The sequence below is a fragment of the Argiope bruennichi genome, chromosome 6 (genome assembly GCF_947563725.1).
Source record: "Argiope bruennichi chromosome 6, qqArgBrue1.1, whole genome shotgun sequence".
Classification (NCBI taxonomy): domain Eukaryota; kingdom Metazoa; phylum Arthropoda; class Arachnida; order Araneae; family Araneidae; genus Argiope; species Argiope bruennichi.
The window spans coordinates 97,360,010-97,366,778 of record NC_079156.1 but is presented as its reverse complement, the minus strand read 5'-3'; the positions used below and the strand labels follow the sequence as shown (position 1 = coordinate 97,366,778).

The window sequence follows — 6,769 nt, the reverse complement described above, 5'->3', positions numbered from 1 at the left end:
TAGTGATTACTGATCGATCATCGATTACCATCGATCACGATTACTAATTTGTTAAATTTTTATAATTTCTTGATAAATGCGCATGAGAATCAAGGTAATGATTCATGTTATTGAATCAGCCTTTACAGAAAATCTTCATGGTTAGGAAACTTTAGCAATCAGAGTTTGAATCTTCGTATAAAAACCAGAAAATAATGGCCCGAACACATAAATTCGCTTTATTTGCTTACCTGATGTACATTTAATTCACGTATATAAGCCAATCCGTCCCTTGTCAATGAGTTATGATATGGTTGTTCACTGATATACTTGCCATCCAAATATATTTCTAATTTGAGCAATCCCTTCACAATAACTCCAGAACTGTATTCAATAATGGGGCTTGCTCACTATAATAAATGAAACCTAAAATGCGCTTTAAGCTCTCAAATTATATAAGAATAAAGAAATGATTGCAATAATAATTCCATCTAAGGATTTAATTATTCTTCCGTGATTTCAGATTTGTTGAAGTGGGAATAGAATCGAATAAATTCTCATTCTGTTCTTCAGAACTTATTCTCGAAATTCTGCCGTTCGGTAGAAACGAAGAAGAGGGAGGGAAATGGGTGGATTGAGTCCTCATTTATCGGCTATAAAAATGCCATTTTCGGTTTTGCGTGCCATTTGATCTCTTAGTGATCAAGCTGATGCAGTCGAGTTGCAAACAATAAAGTGATATTCGTCAACCACAAAAATTTCGAAGTGCATTTTGTCTGTATAAAGAGTCCAGTTCTTGAATACCTTTTCCGAAATTGGAAAGCGCAATGCTGTGAAACGTATGTGGAAAAGATATGAAAAGAGCATGCAAAATTGGATAATAAACTTGGTAAGATAATACATTCATTTGTAATTGATATGTGGATTGTGTATTTTTAAACTTAAGTATATAAAAGAACTTATAACTTATAGCTAATAACTGTGATTAGTGGTTAACTGGTAATTTTAATTAGTAATTTTCATTTTTCGATGCGGAATTAACTAGTTAATGTTTGGGTACGTATTTTAAAATGATAGGAATTCGAATTTGTAACTTTTGCATTTTCGCATAGAAAAACTGCGATTGTCGAAAATTTGAACTCGAGCTTGGTTTAAATCGTTATTTCAGACCTTCTAGAGTTTGTAAAACACACTTTTTGCATCCGTCTACGACCAAGATATCTCAAATGCTTTCAGCTAGATGGATGGAATCTAGTACGTAATCGTTGCATAAAATTTGTAGCTTTCTATGAAATTTTGTTGAAATTTCATTCACAAAAAGCATGTAGGCAGCTCGAGTATAAAAAGTTGATAACTATAAAAAGAGCAACATTTATAAAATCCTGTGTACGAAGTTGGCATCTAAAATCAATTTTTTTACGCAATTCATAAATGTGCCAGTTTTATCCAAGCAGATTCCGTAGTTTTTCCAAGTAACTACTCGGTAATGTATAATTCTATGGGTTAATGTGTCTAAGCGGTTAGTGCATACGCGGTACTAAGTAACTCCAACACGAAAATGTGTACTCTAACAAGTGCACATTTCCGCGCATTGTCAGTATTTGTCTCAATACATGTTAAGTTCTGATAGGTCTAAATGATATTTCAAGTAACTTGACTTCTACACTTCATTCGTTGGCGGAACTGACAATAATGGATGACTTTTTAAAATAATTCTTTTTCACTAAAATGACAATAATGGATGACTTTTTAAAATAATTCTTTTTCACTAAAATTTTAAGATATTCATTATAACCTCCAATTATTTTAGTATTTTTGAAACTGAACGAATACAAACTGAAATATGTTGAGCATTCTGAAAGGTTTAATTTCATATAGCCGGCTCTATGTAAGAAAGGACGTTGTAGAAAGATTTCTTTAGATCATGGTTTTTGGCGTTGCAAGTATTGTAACTGCAGCAAATAAGACGCGAAGCTCGGTAACTTTTGGTAGTGTTGCATTGTTTTTTCCTCGAAAGGCTCTTTTTAAAATCGTGCTAAGCAGTCTTTGCATTTAGCATTCCTATAATGAAAAAATGTTTAAAACTGACTGCTGATTTTAGCAAAAATATTTTCAGCAATTCTGACTAGAAATTCAAACCACTTAATTTTTTTTATGTAACTGATGAGCAATGAGTTAAAAATAGCTAAACACTTTGAAAAATGAACGAAATGCTTTAGAATTTCGTATTTAAATTTTAAAATCGTATTGCAACTTAAACAGTTTAAAACGATGCTAACATAGTAGTTTCCTTATAATTTAAAAGCTGTATTTAAACGTAGCATTACTTACCTTAACCATAGAAATGTTAATATAAAAGTAAATCTTGAATATAGTGCATTTTCATCAATTGTTTTAGTTTGATAAATCATTTTTCTACTTAAAAAATGCATTTCAATATTTTCCAATATATTTTAATGCAATGACAAACATGCATCTAACTACAAAAGCTGCTTAACCATTGTTTTTGAAATAAAATAGCTGAATGGACTGCTACGGCAAATGTTTTGGAAAGATCCTTATATTTGCGACAATGTTATGATAGTTTAAATGTGTAATTATTCCTAGTTTATTTACTGTCCTGATTTTAATTAGAATTTTAAATATTTAAAATTCGGGTCGTTGAGTATTTTAGAATATTAATTTTTATACTCGTTTTTAAGTCATCTAGTAAACAATTTTAAAATGGCAAGTAATTGCATAATTTTTTTATCAATTCTGTAAAATGTTCTGTAATTTATACTGATAAAAATGCTTCAGTGTTTGTTTTCTAATCTTTCAGGTAAATTTTTTAAATATAATGTCTTTACAGGTTTTCCGTTGCCTCTCCTATAAGGAAATTTCCTGACGTACTTTGCGAAAATAAGTCATTCTAGATATTGTGTATAAAGTTCCATTACACTGAAGGGTATATTAGTTCTTGTGCAATCTACATCAAGAATTCTGTTTGAAATGAACAACGGGTAAGTGAAAAACATCTTATCGGTGCCTAATTTTATTCCAAATGTCGTTTTCATATATTTAAACTTTGTTTCAATTTTAATGCTTTTTCTACCGTTTCGGCCCAAATCTCAAGCTTAATTCTCATTTTATTGTACGCGGATGCCTAACTAATTAGAACTAATTTTTAAGCTTTTCAGCCGAAACAAATGAATTCGTGGGGATTATTGACTAAATATGACGGTAAAAATTAATATAATTGCCAACTTGAATTTGATATTTTGTTTAATTCCGAAATCCTCTTGAAATAACGTAAGCATCTTTTAAACAAAGTTTGGACAAACTTGTGCAGTTATGCTGTTTACTCCAGCGTATCAAACGTACATTTGTCGACAGTGAATGACATTTGCACAGTCGCTTTTGGGTTCCAGCCAAAGTAAATCTATCGCTATTTAAACATGTGTAAATTTATGCAGCCAAATTTTTTCTTCAATCATTTTTAGATAAAAATATAAATTAAGATTTTATGATAAAAATCATACTCGTAAAAGAAACATTAGCATGTGTAAATCGTGTGTTATTGCAGAAAATATTTAATCGGGGTAAATAATTGAAGCAGTTGGAATATCATTCTAATTTTCAATTAATTACAACACGTTCGAATTTATTAGTTACCCGATTTCATTTTTATGCGTCTAGTTAAATGAAGTGTTATAATACCTCAAATCAAATTTCTTGCACTAAAACAATCATATTTTAAATGAAAATTTAAGCATCAAATCAAATTCTTGAATGATATCTATCATGGATGAAGATCATAAATATGTTAAATTAGTCGTCACTACTCAGTCTATCAAAAGACGAGTTATACGGTGTTGTCACGTTAGTAAAGTTCAAAATAGATTACACTAGTTTGAGGATGCAAAAGAACAGAAATGGTTTAGAGAAATAGTATAATTTTTATAAAAGAATAAAATATTGGTTGTCAAATTATATCTATGGATATGTGTTCACCCAGGTAGCTTTTAATTTGCTCTACTTCCTCGCACTTCCGTTGATACCACGATTACGAGTCAATATACGGTTCAAAATGTCTTTCCAAAACATTTTGGATTTGAAGGCTTTAACTATACAATGTTAAATGTGCGAAGCTGCTTCCATTGTGGCATTTCATTTTATGTAAATTCCAATTATAATTTTTCCAATTCGTTTCCATATTGCTTAATGAATATAAATTCTGTTCAGGTTCCTGTGAAAAGTGTGGTCTTCGTATTTCACTACATAAAGAACTGCAAGAACGGTTGTTTAGAATGATGCATCTTCAAGAACGAAAGTTGAAATGCAGTTCTTTCTTACACTCAGCTAGTTGACTTCGGCTTACAAGGATTTGGAAACACTGTCCATGTTTTTAATCTAAGAAGACTTGGAAAATAAACTGTCAACTGATGTTCTTCCGTTTTAGGTGATATATTTCCATTTAAACTTGTCTTATTTGTAAGCATTTTAGGACTAAGTCACAAGCATTGTGTTGAAATTGAATTTGATACGAAACTGATAGCTTGCCGACATTTCCTAAAAAGTGTGAGTGTAAATATCAGTGTTTTACGTGGAGTTAAAAGAACTGTAATCTGCGAAGTATATAAGGAAATTAGAAGTTCAAATTGGTATTTCAGTTAAACAGATGAATTTAAAATTTACCAAAATTGGAGTTAACTGAAATCCGGATCTACGTGCTCATTGAAGGATTTAGTACAGACTCATAGGTGTTGAATTCTCACCAGATAATTTGAGTCGCAGTAAAAGGTGTAGTGAAATTGATTTGAGCAGGAAAAAATAAATCATTTATTGTAACTTCTAAAACTGAATGATTTCTTCTCACCACTTCAGGTCTTTCCTGCAATTAAATGAAAGGATTGCACTGTGGCTTAATGTGTTTCGTTAAATTTCATTTACTATCTAAGAAATTACAGTAAAATTTATCTTAAATAATATTTTAAAAGATCTGGTACTATAGTGAAAGTAAGACGGATTTACTATTTTGACCGATTCGGTGATCTTTCAGCTATAAATGAAAGGAGCTTAACATTCGTGTCATAAACCGAAAGTAATTAAAATTTATAACTGTTGCATTCAAAGAAAGCATTGATCAAATTGATCTTAAAATGTCTGTTTTGTAACTCGAAGAAATAGTTTAAATAGAAGGCATCTCTCGCTTCATGTTGATATTAATTTATTCGAATATTTCATAGAAGTTTCGATAAGACCAAGACATGGTCGTGCTGCGCACGGTGACGATTTGGCTTCAACATGAATATTTAGGCATTTCACTCGCACGTTTAGGTCTTAAGTTATGATAGCGACTTGTTTATAAATCATACTATTGGGAAAGTTGCCAAAATTTAAGATGTATGCCGTATAATTTAAATAAGCTAGGAATATTTTAACCATAAAATTTTACTTTTCATTCTAATTAGGTACATAAGTCATATCCTATTGTAAATAGTAAATTAACTTCTAGTTCTGTGTTAAAGTATCCAGTGACTTGATGTATAGGGATAGTATTAAACTTCAGATTTCTTTACTATTCTGGTGTTAAAAGTATAAACTTCAACTTATTTAGAGGTAGGAATTTCGTAGGTAGTATGTTAGAGTAAGGAATATACAAGACTGGAATACAAAGAATTCGTAAAACGTTTAGTAAGCAACTAGCAATCGACTGATCTTTCTACAGTAAGAAAAGGGAAGGGTTAGGAACCAGCCGGCTGGTAAGAGGGTGGGATTTGCCAAAATAGAAAACTGAAATACCATGTAGGCCACTACAAGCAGAATTTCGCTTTAATAACCTATAAATTAACAAACTAGTTACTAACCAACGGGAAATTTAGAAGTTTAATTTATATTTTTAAGTCCGGGAAAAGTGGAGAAATCTGAAGTTCTTGAAAAAGGAGGCAGTGTTTTTAACCGTTCTAGTCTTTTTCCGTACGCGATTATTCTAGGGAAATTAAGTACCGCGAAACGTTGGATTCCATATGTGGAAAATACAACGAAGATTGGATAATTTTCAAAGCAAAAGTAAAATGACACATTAGTTTTAAAACAATACGGAGAATAGTTATAAAAATTTCATTCTAGCTCTGAATATTCGTGTTTGGTTAAAATCGTTACTTTGTGCAGTATCGACCAATTTGCAAGATCAGATTAGATGAACGATTTGGTGAAGTCCTTAATTTCTTAAGAAAGCGAATAAATTATTTCATCTTATATTTTTCATATCAATATTGAGCAAGTATGTGTTTTTTACTGTCTTCAGTATATTAAAATCAAACGCTTTCCTTATTAAGCACTAAAATAAGCAATTCAATAAACAAAACTAAGACATTGCAAGCATTTCATTACAAGTAATAACATGAATACTACAATTTACCAGAAAGCTATATTTCTAGGAAGATAATACTATTCAAAAGGGGCTTCAATGCAAGTACTGTGCATAAAATATTACAGTATAGTATTAATCCAATATGCCTTACAAATTTTAAATTGATAAACTAGCAAAATCGTAAATCATTTAGCTATATACATCTTACAAACATGTATAATAAATGATTTGACATCTGAAATGCATGTTGGCTGGCTTCAGACAATTCTAAGGACTTTACATTTGCACTAAAAGTAAAACTTAAAAATTCCAAGACAATAGTAAGTTTGTGTATATTGTCATGTATATTGTATGCAGTGCTCTGACTTTAGTAAATTTCAATGAAAGTGAAATCTAGATTTGCATAATTTCCATTTAGAAATCTTAAAGAAAATT

General features: G+C 30.6%; 1 long non-coding RNA gene across 1 annotated transcript; it reads left to right on the top strand.

Moving 5' to 3' along the window:
- The first annotated feature begins 688 nt into the window (after positions 1-688).
- LOC129972422 (uncharacterized) lies at positions 689-6,431 on the top strand. Its single transcript, XR_008784857.1, has 3 exons — positions 689-868; positions 2,831-2,981; positions 4,204-6,431. It is a non-coding gene; the product is annotated as an uncharacterized LOC129972422 (long non-coding RNA).
- The last annotated feature ends 338 nt before the right edge of the window (positions 6,432-6,769 follow it).